Source organism: Onychostruthus taczanowskii, unplaced genomic scaffold (assembly GCF_017590055.1).
Source record: "Onychostruthus taczanowskii isolate IOZ18803 unplaced genomic scaffold, ASM1759005v1 scaffold118, whole genome shotgun sequence".
NCBI lineage: Eukaryota > Metazoa > Chordata > Aves > Passeriformes > Passeridae > Onychostruthus > Onychostruthus taczanowskii.
The window spans coordinates 538,080-555,654 of NW_024498329.1; the positions used below are offsets into that span (position 1 = coordinate 538,080).

At 44.7% G+C, this 17,575-nt stretch overlaps 1 protein-coding gene across 5 annotated transcripts in view; it reads left to right on the forward strand.

The window, feature by feature from the left end:
• The window catches only part of PEAK1 (pseudopodium enriched atypical kinase 1), a 110,313-nt gene that overhangs the window by 53,984 nt on the left and 38,754 nt on the right, over positions 1–17,575 (forward strand). The window contains exon 3 of one of the 5 annotated variants that reach the window (XM_041427744.1): positions 10,196–10,286. The exons of 3 other annotated variants lie outside the window; for them this stretch is intronic. The gene's annotated coding sequence lies outside the window, so the exon portion shown is untranslated. Of the gene's footprint in view, positions 1–10,195; positions 10,287–16,851; positions 16,871–17,575 lie in introns of those variants that run through there. One more of the 5 variants, XM_041427745.1, reaches the window with a different exon arrangement.

A 17,575-nucleotide genomic window follows, 5' to 3' on the forward strand; every position in this document is an offset into this window, starting at 1 on the left:
GTCCTTGCCTGACTATGACTCTGTGTTACTGATTTTCAAGAGTTTAGATGATAATACCCATTAAGCTTGATGTTGGTGATGGATACAAAAATTAACCTTGAATATCCGAGTGGTAGTGACATACTTGAGTCTTGCATCAGTCAGTATTCAGTTAATTATCTAAGTATCAGTGCAAAGAGAGCAGGCTCCAGCTGGCTGTAATTAGGGCTGGATTGTTCCATGCCTTCAAGACAATTTTTACATTCATGGGATCTGCAGCTTTCTGTTGTCCTCATTTCCTGCAACATAAAAGCACTTGTGTGTCAAAGAAGGAAAAGGGGCAGAGAGTGAGAGAGGCTGTGTGGATAAATCTCATTAACATCCCTGACAGTCTGGCTGAGAAATAGGCATTGCAAGATCTAATTTTTTTTTTTTTTTTTTTAATAAAGAGGAAAAACAACCCCCAGAAGCAATAGACAGAAAGTGTTATTTCACTTGCCTGGAAGACAAGGTCAATCTTCAGAAAGCACAGTGGGTTTTGTAAAAGCTGAAATATGCTCTGTAAATTTTGGCCAGGCTGTGCAGGAAGAAAGTTGGATGGCAAATCAGGAGTGTGTGTGACAGACAGTAGATGACGTGCCCTGGGATACAGCACTGCCAGTGCCAGAGATCCCAGCCCATTTGTGGAATTCAGGCTCTGGGGTTTGCCCTTGTGCTGCTGAGCTCCCAGCTCTGCGGTGCTGGCACTGGCTCCTGGGGATGTCCTGCTTTGGGGAGACAATCCTCAGCTCCCTTCAGCTCTTAGGTCATCATGACCTGTGCAGCCTCTGTTTCAGCTCCTGAGCAACACTGGCAAGTTTTCAAATTATTCCTGTATTTGGGGAAGAAACAGTCTTTTGTGTAGTTTGCATGTAAAATTGCATGTTGGTATTTCAGTGGGATCCAGTGGGGAAGGTTTGTGCCAGCAACTGGGGGCAGCGGGGAAAGGGCAGTCAGTGTGAGCCCAAGGACTTCAGGACAGGATCTCTTAAGGCCATGAACCTGCTGCTCTTCACCTGCTGAAACCTCCCCTGGCGCTTCTGGGGAGCAGAGGGAGGCAGAGGCCCAACAGCCTCTCATGATGGTGCTCACTGCTGATGTCCTCCACTCTCTGACCTGACAGAAATCCACCCTTCCTCCCCACCCTCAGGTGGAGCTGCTGCAGTTTGAATGCTGGGGCTGTTCAGAGGTGTCATGGAAGTGAGCATGGCCATCTAATTTTAGCCTATTAATGTCTTATAAGGGCCTAAAGCAAGGTAACAAAACCAGTAGTTGATAGGGAAAGTTGTACAAGTTAAATTCCTTCTTTATTTAATGCAAATTAAATACTGTCACAAGCAGTAATAGTTTCATGTGTGTTTCTGTTCAGGTTGGCTCTGTTCAGGCATCCCCAGCAGTGCTGTGCAGGTACCTGAGCTGCATTTAGCAAATGCTTTTACCACGTGGTCATAGGACTGCAAGTACTGAGCTGTGTCAGAGCCATCATCCTGCAGTGCCCTGGCACTGGCTGAACACAGTCTGTGTGTCACAGCACTTCAGTGGGGCAAGGCTGAAGTGTGGAATATACACCCAAGAAAATAATTTTATTTTGTGTGCTGAACTAAACTTTGTAAATTTTCTTTTGTGCACTTGATTATTAAGAGAGAATTAATGTTTTGCTACTTGGACAAGAATGCTTTAGTTACTGACCTGCTTCTGTGAAAGTTTATATTTTCTGAGTATAGAATTTAGAATCACAGATTTTGTTTACTGACTGAAACAAACTCTCTAAATGCTCAGTATCTCGCTAATTTCCTTGAAAGGTTCCCATGACAGCTGTGCAAAACCAGCTGGACAGATAAGAAACTGATACCCAGTGTGTAAGTACAGACCTGCTTCAGCAGAGAGCCACTTAGCCATGGTTTGATATTAGTTATTCAGCCTAGGGATAAGCTGTGAGCAAGGGCAGTTGGTGAACTGTTCTCCCCCATTACAGAATAGAGAACTGTTAAGGTTGAAAAAGACTCTTATGATCCTTGTGTCCAACCACTGACCCAGCACTGCCAGCTCCCCCAGGGAGCTGTGTCCCCAAATCCACATCCACGCGGCTTTTTAATCCCCCGGGCATGGTGACTCCACCACTGCCCTGGGCAGCCTCTGCCAGGCTGGACAGCCCTTTCAGAGAAGATATTTTTCCCTAATTTCCAACCTAAAGCTCCCCTGCACTCTGTGTCTTCCTTGTAGTGAGGGGCCAACCTCTGACCGCAGGGTGTGAGGTGTGGCCTCAGCAGTCCCAGCACGGGTCACTGCCCTGCTGCTGCCACAGCACTGCTGCTACAGCCCAGGGGCCAGCAGCCTTGTGGCACACCTGGGCTCATGTTCAGCTGTGCCCAGGTCCTTTCTGCTGGGGAGCTTTCCAGTCCCTCTGCCCCAGCCTGTAGCACTGCAGGGAGCCAAGGACAGGACCCAGCTCTTCACCCTGTTGAACCTCCCACGACTGGCCTTGGCACATGGATCTGGGCTGTCCTGGTCCCTCTGCAGAGCCCTCCAGCAGATGAACATTCCCATCCCACTCAGTGTTGTCTGCCACCTGGCTGAGGGTGCCCTCAATCCCCTTAAGCCAGCCTTTCCCTTTAGCCTGGGTTAGCATTTAATAGCCAAAGGAAAGGGAGGCACAGGGGAAGTGCCTGAAGTCCTTTACTCCCCACAGAAGTTCCCTTTCCTCAGTTTGATTTCCAGCAGGGGACTTTGGTGAAGGGCCCCATAGGCAGCAGTGTTGGCAGCACAGCTGGGCAGTGGCTCCAAGGTTAAACAAACGAGCAGTGGGACTGTGACAGGTTGTACTGTGTTTGCAGGACACACAGCCACAGGCTTCATTTTGCGTGTCTGTATTTCAGTGGTTTCCAGAAAATCTAAAGATACTTTTTTCAGGAAACTAAGAGAATTTGGTTATGATGGCAAAATGTTAAAGGTACAACTTACAGCAAAATGCAGGAGCTCTTCAGAAGCTCCTCCACTCTGTTTTGTGGTTTATGAGGTGATTCATCCCAGAGACCCTGCCTTCCCAACTGCCTCAGCTCATACAGAAGTTTAAGTCTGTGTCTGTGTTGCAACTTCAGCATAAGGGATAATGGTTCCTAATTGTTGAGTAGCACATTGAGTGCAGTAAGTACTGACCTCTCTCTGCAGCACTGTGCCACAGAAGGAATGGCTTTCGTGTTGAAACCCAATTGGAGTAGCTGTAATGCTTCATGCATCATTTTAATGGCACTCTCAAAAAGCCTGGTATCTCGCTATGTCATTATCTCAGACTCTGCAGTTGTTGTTTCTTATTTAAATGTCCTATCTCACTTGAGATTTAATGTAATTAGAACCAGCCTGTGGAAAAATCTTTTTCTATTATGTCTTAGCTATTGTTCCAGTCAAGATGGTAAAGCAAATCAAACAGGATATAATGAAAATGATAAAACCATTTGCAAGAGGCAGTTTTCCTGAGGGAAGCAAAAGGCAGCAACACTTTTCATTTTCCTTTGTAATTCTAAACGTGGCATGGGCCTGGAGTGACTCCACAGAGACTTGTCCAATACACCTGAGAGCACAGACAGGTACAGCTGGCAGGAATCTGCCTTGGCTGATCCAACAGAGAAGCACCACAGCAATAAGCTTCTTCCACTGTTAATGCTGCAGTCCCAGCCTGTTCAGCCAGCACTGGGTCTGCTTGCCAGCCAAGGTGTGTGTGAAGGAGCTGGGCCTGCACTAATAAACATCTGAGATTATTTTTCCCTTGAGCTGCAGCATCCTGGCTGGGGAGGTGCATCCAGAGTGTGGGGTCTGCAAAGGCACTTGTTCCCACAGCCTTGGTGTAACACGTCTGCAACAGGAACTGCTCTTCCTGGTGTGGAAGGAGAGAGAAAAGTGTCCAAGGCTTTCTTGGTCTGGCTTGGAGGCCACATCACAGCAAGGCAGGAGCCCTGACTGCTGTCTCTGCTGGGTGATTTCTGAGCAGTTCAGGTGTTGCTGTTCCATATCTCTTGGCTTTTCTATTAGGTTTATAATTTGACATCAAAGCTGTTTTACAATGTATTTTTCTCTTTTGTGCACAAGCCATTTGCGAGCAGGCTTTTGTATTGTCAGCACGTGTTACAGAAATCCATATTAATTCTCAGCAGTATTGATAAACTGTAGCTCTGAGAGGCTTTGATCCAGGGCTGGGTGCCATGGCTAGAGCTCCAGAGGCAGTGGCTGCACAGGAGCTGGCAGGGCTCTCAGTCCTGCTGGTCAGAGGGGATGCAGCCAGAGCCCAGGGCACAAAGCCTCTCCAGCCAGGCAGTGCTGCTCTGCTGCTGGGCTTACCTGGGACCATGGGCTTTGGAGTGCAGAGTGCAGCCAGCTGAATCTGTCTTCACACAAATGTCAGAAGCAACAGAACAGGCTTGTTTTTCAAAAGCCAATTATGTAAAAACTCAAAGGATCAAAAATGCAAGTAATTCAAATGATCAAAGAAATCATTAGGTTAATACCTGCAAACTGTTGTGTAACTTCAGATGTAATGAAAAAAGAAAATCTACCTGGAAAAATTATCTTTTTTTGTAGGTTTCTGGGTTTGGTGCTGACTAATTTATAGATCACCTGTGCACAAGTTTGCCTCTTCTGTTACCTTGATCTCTTTGGAATTGAAGAAACAGTAGTTTCTTCCTCTCCCCTTCTCCCTGTTCCTTTCTTGTAAAGAAATGATTAAATACTCAGAGTACAAATGCTGCACATGAATATTTATAAGAACTTTTATAACATTTAGCGAGGCAATGCTTCACGGCTGTCTCTTTCTGAATGCACATAAGAAAGTGCCATAATTTCTTCGAAGCTGCACTGAGTCCTTATTTGCTACTGGATTGGCAGGAGCTGGAGGCTCCTCAAGGCTGCAGTCACTGATGATGACAAAACACAGAGATCATTGGGGTGTTTCCTACTTCTCTGTTAAAGCACTTGGCTTGTGTTTAATATCTCATAAGAACACATTTTTCATGCATCATTTACATTTAAGTTGCAGAAAATTGCTAGGTAGAAATCTTGTTACTGGCATCGGATAAATACCCGATTCCTGTGTTGATCCTTTGGTCTGGGAAAAAACAGAGTTAAATGTCTTCTGCTTGGAATACTGACACTGTGGGACAATTGAGTGGCCCTGGAGCACACTGTGCAAAGCACTTGGAGGGTCCTCCTGTTAATGCAGAAGTGCTTTAGCCTCCACTTCTCTGCATATTGTCTCTCTGGAGTAGGGCATCCTGTGCATACCTAATTGCCTGTGTAATGCCTCACAGTGTTGTCACACACCCACTTCTAAAAAGCAAATGGAAACTAGTAGCTCTTAATAGCAGATTTATCCCCTTGACATCCTGAAAGAATTTAGATCAGATTAAGCACAAGGGGAGAAAGAAGAAAGGCTTTAGGAATAAGCAAAAAGGAGAGAGGGTTAGAGTTGTGATTTGTTAAAGCTGAAGATAATTTTAGAACTGGGTTTGGAAGTTGCTTGCTCATAATCCTATTATAACCTCTCCCCTTCTCCCTTATAAAATAATTGCCATAAATTGCATGTTCTCATGTCCACGTGGTTACTATAGGAATTGACTTGCATTGTTTTTAAAAGCTGGAGTGCATGATGTGGATTGGAAGTTACCTGTGGGAGCTTGGCACACCCTGTGTGGGTCTGTGTGATGTGGGGCTGAAATGCCCCCGTGCTGGGGCTGCTCCAGCAGACCAGAGGGCAGAGTGGGAATCATCCCCAAGGCAGGGCTGTGGGCAGAGCTGTGACCTCCCCTGGATCTGCTCCAGCAGGGCCTGCCTGGGTGTCACTCACCCTCCCCACTGTTCTGACAGGCTGCTTCCTGTGGGGTGGCCTTTAACCCATCCCCTCTTTAACATCTTTCACTGGATCAGCTGGCTAAGTTAATTCTTCCTGGAATTCATTGACAGTATAATATTTCTGGTTTGTAATCATATTTTCTCAGTTTTAAGTCCCCTTTTATTTGGTCACACTTAGTTTAGCTTTCTGCCTGGGATGTGTGTATCTTTTGTAGATCACAATCTGAAGATGTCAGAATATCCCAAGGGATCTGATGCTTGTGATTTCTTTCCTTTTGTGTGTGTGTTTATAAATATGTCTAATTGATATTTCTCTGCTACAGCACTATGCAAACTATAGAGGTATATTTTTAAAGAAGACACCATTTATGTGACTTCAACCCCTGAACTACTACTGTACTTAATTTTCAGATAGTGATTTTGATCTCCTTCCCAGATGTTTTGGACAGGGTAATTATTAGAATTATTTTCATAATTAGCAAAGGACAATTGAAGGAGACTGTCAGTTTAGTTTGCATTTCAATTAAAGCTGTACACTTGAGGCATTACATTTATCACTAGATATTACAATAATGATATTGAAAGACAATAATGCTCTCAGTTGTGCTTTACTTGTGCAAAACTTTTGAACCTGATGCATGACTCTGAGCATGTCAGAGACAGAACTTGGTTACCTCTGTAAGAAAAGTATGTACTCACCTGAGAGCTCCTGGAGTGTGTTTAGCAGCAGGCTAAATTCAGGATCTTGGGGAAATGCTCCCATGTTTGCATCTACAAGGAAACAAAGGTATTGTCCACATTCGTGTGGAGCAGCTCATCAAATCCGCCCAAACAGATGAAAAAGCCTGTAGTCCTTGGATACTAATATCTACAAGAGTTTTCAAATCACATTTTTCATATGGAAGATTGAAATTGCACTTCCAAAAAAATTAGTATGACAGCTCTTCCTAATTTATTTCTTTGCACTGAATTTTCAGTGAAAATGAAGTGTGCACCAGGGAATGCGTAGGCATAGCAAGTGGTAAAATTCCAGGGACCTTTAGAGACTTCAATTTGTGTCTGGTTCCTGGCATATTACAGGTTTGTGGAGATTTGAGGCACAATTTATTTTATTACTCCTACAGAGCCTCAAACTGAAATCTTCCATCACACCCTGTGAGGCAAAGGCCTTGATTCAAGCAGGGAGCTTGCTGCTCGAGCTTGGTGTCTGACTGCAGACCAGGGACTGCAGGAATTGCTGCCACGAGGGGAGGGGAAGGGAGGGATCTGCCTGCGCCTCCTTCAGCCCAGGCATTAATGCTGCCTCACTTCAGCAGGCAGCCATCTCATTATCTCTGTCAAGTCTCCTCTGCCCTTTGCCTTTCCCGTTCTTCTTTCTCCAAGTTTAGCAAGTAATTAAAAGAGTACAGTGGCTGAGGAGTGAAAAGGGAATTTTTCCAAATCCTGTGCCTTGTAAAGTGTAATACATCGCCCACACCTCCCAGGGCAGTGATTGAAGATCTCCTCACATTTGTCTTACTTGAGATTTAAGCAAAATCATCTGCTGAGCATTTCAGTCTATCCATGTGCATTACAATCCATCCAGGCTCCCTGGAAAGAAAAATGGGAAAATAAGACATGGTTAATGTCCCAGGCTTTATGTGGAGAGAAGAGATTTAACACCGGGCATTAGAGACAGAGGCTCCGGTCTATCTCCTGACTACACGAAGCCATTTAGCACCGTGAGCCCGTCCTTTTGTTGGATTAGCTCAGCCTTGGAAGAGCTCTGGGCAGGAGCAGCAGTGCCGGGAGCTGGGGCTGCCTGGCTGTGGCACTGCCTGGGGCTGCAGTGTGTCCTGGCAGGGCAGGGGCTCCTCCTGGAACCCCCCCAAGCCTTGCTTTGGCACACCACAGGTGAACAGAGGTTGTGCACAGCTGCTCCTTACAAACACTGCCTGTCCACTTTTCTCTTTACTCTTCCTGTTCCTGCAGTACCGTATGGAAGTGAGGAAATTACTTTGCTCTCGAAAGAAAGGAAGAAGAAACAAGTATTTTTATGTAGCAAAAATGTTTGTATTAACATGTATTTTGAAGATCTGCACAGCACAGAGCAGATCTGCTTCAGTTTCTCAGCTCTGCTGTATGAAGCAACCAAGAGGCCAATCCTACACCTGTATCCAGGCAGCTGATAAATCTCCTATTATTAACTTCACCATTTTTGATTTTTTTAAATTTTTTTTTTTTACATACAGAATTCTGGCATCCAAACAACTCTTCTGCCTTTATGGAGTTTGACATACTGCAATTTCTCTCAAAATTAAGGCTTTGGGATCCCTGTTCACATACCAGGTTTCAACAAAAGGCTTTATGAAACAGCTGGCTTTAAAAGTTGAGTGACTGTCAGTTGAGAAATGAATTGTACTTGAAACAGTCATAGAAGGTGAAGTTAATAGTGACTCATTTTCTGGTTATGCCAAAAAAATATTTCTGCAAATCACTGAAATCCAAAAAATTTAGCATTTAATCTTTATTCAGATTACTGAGACTAGTTTTTCTGTCGAATAACTGCTGGATACTATTGCAAACAAAAGGCTTGTTTTTTTAAAACAGCTTTAGAATAAAACACAAGTTCATTGTAATTGAAAAACCATGTTTCCTGTCTTCCTTGTGCCTCTGTATGTCATCTTTGCAAATGCTGGATTTTAGTGAGGTATAAATAGATAACTTGATTAACAAGTATACAAAAGGCTAAATTAACTTTTAAATCTAGTATATTTTTATTTCATTTTTCTATGTTGTTACTGAGAAACCAAAATGATGAAAATGCAGTGGATGTTCTGTGGGTTAGGCCTGGCTATAGGTGACAGGTCTGAAACTGGTTGTAGGTAGGAGGTGCTACTGAGCAGGCTGCTCTGTATTGATCTTTGTCCTAAAATTAGTCAGGGGTTTTTATGAGCAGTCTGAGAGAAAATATAAATAGGGAGAGCAGGAGATATGAAAACAGAGATGTGCACTGGCTATACTGGAAAAAAAAAAGATGGAGGAAATACACTTTATTTATTATGTACAGCTGTAAACTGGGAATAAGAGATGTTAGGCCAGGCTTGCCTGATTGCACTGAGAGAAGTGAAGCTGCTGAAAAGCTTGTGGAAGGCATGAGCATATCATCATCATCATCATCATCAGGGTAACAGTTTGGGCTGCAGAGGACAGTGCCTGCCTCCAGGTGTGCAGGGATGTGCTGCAGCAGTGAAGGGTTGTTCTGGTGTTTGTCCCCAGTGTGGAACCCTGCACTGTGCCCAAGGGTGCTGCTCACAGTGCGCAAATGGCACTGGAGGTTACAGGTGTGGGCAGCTTTGTTTCCAGAGAAGGCCAGAGAGCTCCATTTATTCATGTTTGTATTTGAAAATAGCAAAGCAGAACCAGAAGTGCTTCTGGAGTATGGGGGAAAGCGATGAGTAAGGCAGCGTTGATGGCTGTCACAGTTACCATGGCAACCCCTTGGCTATCGGTCGGGATGCCATCCCTGTTTATGTAACCATCACAGAACATATGCCACCACCACTAATTAAGCCAAGGTTGAGCCCAGAACCTTGAGATCACTTTTTTTTTCTGTATAGATTGCAGGGTTAAGCACTGCAGAGAGCGTGGAGTCTCCTGGGGACACCTGGCACCACCTTGCCCTCGTGTGCAGGAGGTGGCAGCAAGGCAGCCCGGGCTGTGCTCCTGAACAATTCCCTCAGGCAGTGGAATGTGATGGTGTCTCCTGGCCAGTCCTGGAGACTGAGCCCAGGAGCTCAGAGGGAACAGGGGCAGAGCTTTCCTGCTGCTGTGCAACTTGATGCTGCTTCTGTGGCTGTTGTCTCACACTGGTGCTTGTTATAAACAATTTACTTCCAAATGCCACAACGTTGCACATGGCAGGAACAAACCTCCCTCAGGCCCCTCCAAGAGACCAGGTAATAGCAGCCTGTCCCATTTCACTCGGAATGGCAGTGACAAAAGGTAATTGCCCTGGGCTTGGTGTGGACTTGTAGCAGCCCAGTTTGCTAATAAAAGTATTCTGTCATAAAAATCTCGTTTGAAAGGCAAGGAAATCAGATATCTGAGTGTGGTTCTGCTTTTACCTTCAGACCCCTGTGGACTGGTATTGAGCCATCTCGGCAGTTCAAGAGCAGAAAATTCACATTGTGTTTTTTCTGGCTACAAAAGGCTTCGCATTCTCAAGATTCTGTCAAGTACAAGTAGCAAAATTTGTCTGGTGATCAGCTCCTTTAGGAAAACATTTCTATCCGTAAAGAAGAACTAAAGAAAGAGAATTGAATGTTGGTAGTGATTGTCTTTCTCTTTCCTTTGCTAGAGCTCGTTTGCTGTGCTTCAGCTTTGTTGTTTCCTGCTGTGTCCTGCTCCAGGAGCGAGCGCTGGCCGGGCTGCAAGCTCGGCCTTCCCAGGTACGACCTGCAGCGGCTGCAGGGGCTGCAGGAGCTGCAGGGGCTGCCGGGGCTGCAGGAGCTGCAGGGGCTGCCGGGCTGCAGGAGCTGCAGGGGCTGCAGGAGCTGCCGGGGCTGCAGGAGCTGCCGGGGCTGTAGGAGCTGCCGGGGCTGCAGGAGCTGCCGGGCCGGGCTCGGCCCCGCGGAGCTGCAGGAGCTGCCGGGCCGGCCAGGGGCTGCAGGAGCCCCCGCTGGGGCCGGGCTGGCCGCTTGCAGCTCCCTGCTCTGCTGCCCCAGGGCACACGGGCAGCGATTTTCTTCCTGGAGCAGCCCTCTCGGCATTCCTGCTTCCCTTGCTCCTCCTTCAGCGCTGGCTAAAAATTATAGTGGTTTACACACTCGATAGGTATAAACATCTGTCTGTGAAAATGCAGCGTATTTCTTCTCTCAAGGAGTAAATTGAGCAAATTCCCCAGCTGCAAAAACCAGCCATTGACCGTAAAGATAAAAACTAACACAGGATTTCTGTTGCATTTCCTTTCTGATTCTGTCCTTGACTGTATTTAATGATGCCTTCACTGCATAGTTTTCCATGTGTGGATTATTTTAAAGTATGGAATCAGATTTTGGGAACTAAAATAAATTACTGGGGTTTTGTTGGGGTTTTTTTCCTGCCCTACATCTTGTCTCTTTTGGTAGGCTAAACAGCTGATGTCTGACTGTGAGATGCCCTGGGTTAGTCCTTTTCTGTCCCCACGGAGGGAAAGGGCTGCACACAGAGACCCACAATGTGCCTGGAACACAGGGGTGCTGTGGGCTGGCAGGCACAACACTTAATCATCAGAATAAGGAAAAAGTCAATTCTTATTATGTATGCTAAAAGCATCCAAAGCCAGTACCTCCTCATTCCTTTTCTGAATTTCATCTATGCTAGTGCTTTTTATCCCTAATAACATTCTTATCAGTGGTGGCTTGCCATTTTATGGGGATGGATTTTAGGCAAAGCATAAGTAGAATAAGCAAAGAAATTATCTGTTGTAAACTTCAACACTAGTAAACATTAATATCTTTAACCTTTTGACTTGGAGCTCATCACTAATTTCATTACTCTGGCTTACGACTGCAGATTAAAATTTCTTGCATTCATCTTGCTTGGTGAAGTAGCTTATTGGAATGAATAAATGACACCCTAATTAGAAGAGTACCCTAAGTGAGAGTAAGCTGCTGGAACCAGCTTTGATGGTCAAAAAATTACCTGTAGCTAGTTTCTCAAGATTATCAAAGAGGCCCTCAAATTAGAATGTCTGTCTTTGATCATAGATGTGAGGAATGAGGCAAAATGAGTGCACCAAGCAGATGGCAGGGGGAGGAGATGGTTGCTGTGGAATGGGAAACTGGAGGAGTTTTTACAAAGATTCAGGCCCTTTCCAGGCATTGCTCTACCACATAGTGAATGAGATAGCAGTATAGGGCTTATTTTTATTTATATTTTTCCACCATAAAATAGTAATGTGTCTTCAAAAGTTAAATTGATTAGGTTATTTTTAAAGAAAAATCACTCTTCAATCAGAGTAACCTTACCCTGATTTTTCTAGCCTGTAGTGTGCCAAGCTTCACACAGTACTAATCTTTAGTAATCTCTTTCCACCTGGCTTCCTTACCTGGCTAATTCCCAGTGCCTGACCTGGGCATGGCTGTGGGTTTGTCCAGACCCCTGCAGGACCTGGGGGTATGACACAGTCCCTTGGCCCAGGCACCTGACAGCCTGGGGCCCCCACGGTCAAACATGAAGTCACAAAAGGTACAAATGGAGACAAGGGATGGCCCAGGATGGACTTACAGGTCTGGGACAGGGGTGACAAAGTGTGGGAGGAGGAGAGAAAGGCCTGACCTTACCAGTGGGAGATGATGGGATCTCAGTGTTCCTGCTCCATGGGGTTATTTTGGAGGTGATGGGATCTCAGTGTTCCTGCTCCATGGGGTTATTTTGGAGGTGATGGGATCTCAGTGTTCCTGCTCCATGGGGTTATTTTGGAGATGATGGGATCTCAGTGTTCCTGCTCCATGGGGTTATTTTGGAGGTGATGGGATCTCAGTGTTCTTGCTCCATGGGGTAATTTTGGAGATGATGGGATCTCAGTGTTCTTGCTCTTTTGCTCTGTCAAGCTGAAACCACTGAAAAAGCAGGATCTGGTAAGAGGAGGAGCAGTCAGGCCCAGCTCCAGCAGTGCCTGCCCTTCACCTGCCCAGACTTCTCCAGTGGCCAGCATGGAAACAATCTGGTAATGAGCAAATCCTCTTTTCCATTGAAAAGGTTCATGCTGCTTTCAAGCTCTGAAATTGAGAGCTTTGGGTTCACCCCACCTGGTACAACTGTCCTGGCTCATCCCGTATATGAATGTCTGCTTGTTCCTCTGAATCCACTGACCCCTTGATCTCAGTGCCAGCTTCTTTCAGGAAGTGTTTTATGTGGAATAATTTTCTTTTTGGACATGTAAATATGTTGCATTGGGTTTATTGCCTTTTTTTTTTTTTTTGAGATAGACACTAAATGGGAACACCCAGTCTGTCTTCTTTATGTGACGGATCATTTACTATACTATTACATTATTTTATTTGTCTCAATTCTGAACTAAACTATCCCAATCTTTTTGTTTCACTGAAGGGATGAAAAGCTTTCCATATTAAAATATTTTTGTGGCTGTTTTATGCAGCATTTCTTCCTGCAATGTCATAAATAGAACTGAGTGCAATACTCAGTAAATCATGTCATTGATTTTCTCACACAGAAAGCATGTAATCTGCTGGTTGCCTGGCCTTTGCTGTGACACCATTTGCATGCCCTGCTATTAGGAATTGGAGAGAACTTCTTAAAAGCTTAAAATAAAATTGTGCCATTTCTCTTTTACCATTGGTTTGTGGTTTGGTAGGAAGAGCAAGTTTCCTTCCCACAGTGATGATAAAGAGCAGGTCCCTTCACCATGTGCTCTAGTGATGCCTGGTTCTGATAAGGGACTGTAATTTTGCACAGCTCAGCCACCTGGTTCCTGCATTTCTCCACAGTTCTTGGCTCTGCACAGTCCAGCCCTGCTGTGCTGTTGCTGTAATTCATCAGTTATTTTTAATACCTCCTTTTTTTATAATGCCTCATGGTGGTTTATTTTTAAACTTAATCCTTCCGAGTCTTTATTTAATGACTCCTAAGGTTCCCAGGAGGGACTGGGACCACTGGAGGATCCCTACAGTGCTGCAGCCTCGGTGTTGTAGCTGATCCTGCCCTGGCTGTGAGCCAGCCCCTCCCTCCTGAGTTACCTGCCCTGACACTTCCCTGTGTCTTTGGTTCCTGTGTAGTCACTTCTTCCCCATCCTTTCCAATGCTGTTTTCTATTTTGCTATCCACAAGTTATTTGCTAAAGTGAAGTGGGGGTTTAGGGGGTTTTGGGGGGCTGGCACTTGAGGGTTTTGCTGCCTCAGGTGTTCAGCACTCAGATCTTTGGAGCCAGGGCCTGCAGGAGTGCAAGGGAGAGAGGATGAAGCAAACAGAAGTTGCAGAATTGCTGGACTCCACAATCCAGGGGTGATCCACCCTGTTTTCCTTCTCAAGCTGTGTTCAGCAGAAGGATAACCACAACTGTTCCCAGGTCTCTGACTATAAAAGCACTATAATGTTTCTCAGGTATTGCTTTTTTGTTTGTTGTGAGCAGACTCTGGAGAGGTTTGGTAAAGTTCATTCTTCTGCACAAGTGTTTGCATGTGCTTAAACAAAAAGAAAAAAGATCAAAGGGCAGAATTTCAAGTGAGCCCAGGAAGGGTAAATCAAAGATAATTAGATTGGTCAAGATACAGTCATACAGGTGCACTTTTAAAATGCTGTGGAGGGCTTAATTCTCATAGTTTTCCTTAAATAAAGTAGGGAGAAACTGAATGCACTAGAATTGAGAATACTTTTTTAAAATTATAATTATTGTGCTTTTTTACTGTCAGCTGATATGTCTACCCATAATTTGCTGCTAAATCTTAGAATGTTGTACAGCCATTTTCAGAAAGCAAACAATTTATAATTTGGCTTACCTCACTTTTTTTAAAGTAGGAAATAAAAATCAATTTTCCATGTAAATAAAAAAGTATTCCTAAAGAATATACTGTGCTGCCTTGTCTGAATGATCATTATAAGAATTTATGTATGTCTAAGTGAACCAAATAAATTTAAAATTTTATTAATGCTAAATGATGATTTCTTTTTCCAAAAGGAAAAAAAACTCCAGTTAAGAATGTCAAGAATCCTTATTATTGGGACTCATAAGGAGTCCCTATTCAAACACCTGCCTTGGCTGGTCCGTTGGGCCTCAGCACCAAAGGGCAGAGCTTGGCCTTACTATAGCTCTGTGTGTTCCCAGTGTGGTGATGCACAATCCATCCAGAGTACCTGGATACCCGAGGATATTCCTTGCCTTTTCCTTGCTCTGTGGCATTATCTCTTTGGGTTAGGTAAATTGCAAAGAAATGCCTGTTTTCTTCTGAAGCATCGCAGATTGTCTAGCCCTGGGCAGGTTTTTTCTCCAGTTCGTTGGTTATTTCTCTCATGTTTTATCCTTGCAAGTTTTAGGGAGGAAAAAAAACCCCATGTTTAAGGTTTTCCTTCACTTACTTAGTATTATGCAATACTTATGTCATTTGAGCTCTTTTTGAAGGAGAGAAAATACAGTGTGAAACATTAAAACAGGGGGGGAAAAAAAAGCTATCTGCAGCAAGATAAAACTTCTTTTTTGACAAAAGTGGTAATGCCCAGCATTTATGGAAATGTCCATCTGTGCTCTCTGCCAGAGTCAGAGCTCTGGCTTGGTACTGCAATGAGCTGATATTTAGCAAATATCCTTCACTTTGGGAATAAAGTTGTGCCAGCCCATAGTGCTTCTTGCATTCTTTGGTTCCATGGGTTTTCCTGGCACACCCTGAGTGAAGGGAGTGCCGGAACTCCCTGGGAGCATTCCCACAGCCTACTGCCCCCCAGGCAGGATCTGCACGAGTGTCCGTTTTAAAACAGTCTCTTGAAATGTTTATGATTGCATTAAAATTTAAAAGAAACAGAAATCAAATCCTGGCAAAGAATAGCCATCCCTTTTTCCCTGCTGTGTGAGACTTGTGCTGTTGTTTATGATGCTCGGTGACTGTCCAGATGCCTTTAAGTGGTTCAGACAAACCACAAAGCCGTGGTGGTTTTGTGGCCTTTGGGCACTCCCATATAGGAAGCCCAGGTTGAATTCCCACTGCTGATTTTTTCAGTCTGAGGACAGGCCTGGCAGTGGGGAGAGGTTTGTGGTTGTGCAGCAGCCCTGACTGGACCGGTGCCGAAGAAGGCTGATCAATGCAGTTTATTCTGCAGCATAAAAATTGCAGCCCCTTTGTCAGGGCCAGCAGCACTAAAGGTAAGTGGATTTTCCCTGGAGGAGGACAAACCAAAGGAAACCTGTGCCAGGGTGTGGTGATCCCAGAGGAGACCAGAAGGTGCTGGTCCTAACTCAGGAAAGTCCCAGCCTTTCAGTGGGGGGAGGTTTTTGCAGCACACAGCATTGCAAACACATGTCTAGTAGGTGCATTCATTTTCATATGCTCGTTCATTGAGCAGGCCTGATTAATTAGTGCGTGTCACCATCTGGTACTTACCGAGACTATTCATTTTTAAAATGTTGAAATTGTAGGGAATGTTGCACACCAATTAAGTTCTTTTTAATTGGATTATTTTAGTATAAAGTATTACTGGAGAAGGCCTTCATTGTGATTCAGCCAGCATGCATCCAAAGGAGACCTGCCAGCCTGAAATTACCTAGAACAAAGGCAAAATGCCTGAAATGCATGTTTATTACTATCTTCATGCACTCAGTGAAGATGACGTCAACAAATAAAAGCTCCACAGAGACATTTCTGCATTGCTGTGCAAGCTTCCTGACACGAGGGTATCTCAGCTGATCCCTGCTTCATCTTTGCACTGCAACTCCAAATCTGTCATCTTCTCCCTGTGACCTGAAAGCTGAAGTATGCTTTTGCTTTCCTGACTGCCTGATACCAACTCAACAGGGCCATGCTGAGCCCTCCTGTGCACAGCTGTGTACCTGCTGGAATGAGGAGCATTAGTCTCATGAACACAAAGAATGATTTGGCCTTTAAGGCTGATAAATTATCTGTGCTGACTCAACCATTTAGTGAATGAAGTGTCACGATCTGCTGTTGGGAGCAGAAGTTGTCTGTCTGTACTTGCTCCTGACACTGACTCACTGGGTGAATTTTAGTTCCTTAACGTCACTGCACTGCAGTGGTTCCCTGTATAAATTGTGAACAGTTCTGTTTACCAACCTACATAAAAGGCTTTGAGATACAGGGATGAAATGCAGACTGTTGATGTCACATATTTGCTATTAATACTTTCTTTACAAGTCTGATGATGCTTTGTAAGTAACATCTTGTCATTGCCTTGATTTTGCGTGGATTGAGCATCTTCAAATAAGTTTTGTCATCTGAACTGCTCATTTCAGAAGAGCCAGGAGCTCTGCAGGGAGCACATTCCTGTTCCTTAGCAGGCACGTGGAGCGTCAGTGGAAGCAGGGAAGGTAGGGAATAAAAGACACCTGGTCACCTACAGCTGGAGAGATCTGAGTGAGGTGTGACTGCCTGGGTCTCTTCTTGCCCTGCTTTCTTTTGGAGATAGTGTAGGAATCCAGCAAGGAACAATGTCAGGGTGATTTTTTCCTTGTCTTTGTGTGCATTTTCATCCCTTCTATGGCCTCTGCTGCCCCCTGCCAAGCTGCAGCTGGTGGCAGCCATGGAAGCAACAGCCTACTGAAAGATTTCATTTCTCTTATCACTCCTAATTACTCTCGCCATAATTACCACACATAATAGAGAATTTGTAGTTGAAAAAGTAATCCTTTTTAAAGGAGAGGAAAGCAGCAGAAAGATTGCTTTTAGTTGTCCAGAAAGGAAGAAACTGACTTTTTTTTAGAATGCAAATGCTTGCTTCAGCATATAAAGGTCACTGTGGATTTAATTTGAAATAGCGTAGGAGTGCTTCTGATTTCAAAGTACAAAAGTAGCACAGTGTTGGAATTGTTTTGGTTGTTTTCTTAAGATCATTTCCTCTAGTTGGAAGGTGGCTGTTTCCTCTGTGCTGCAGCTGCAGGCAGCGTCAGGGCCTGTGACAGGAACTGCTCGTCCTGCTGTGCCCGAGCCAGTTGCAAACCCAGCTGGGGTTCACAGACCCAGGGAGTCAGTGGCTCTTCTGTTCCAGAGTGTCACAAATCATCCAGGGGTCAGGG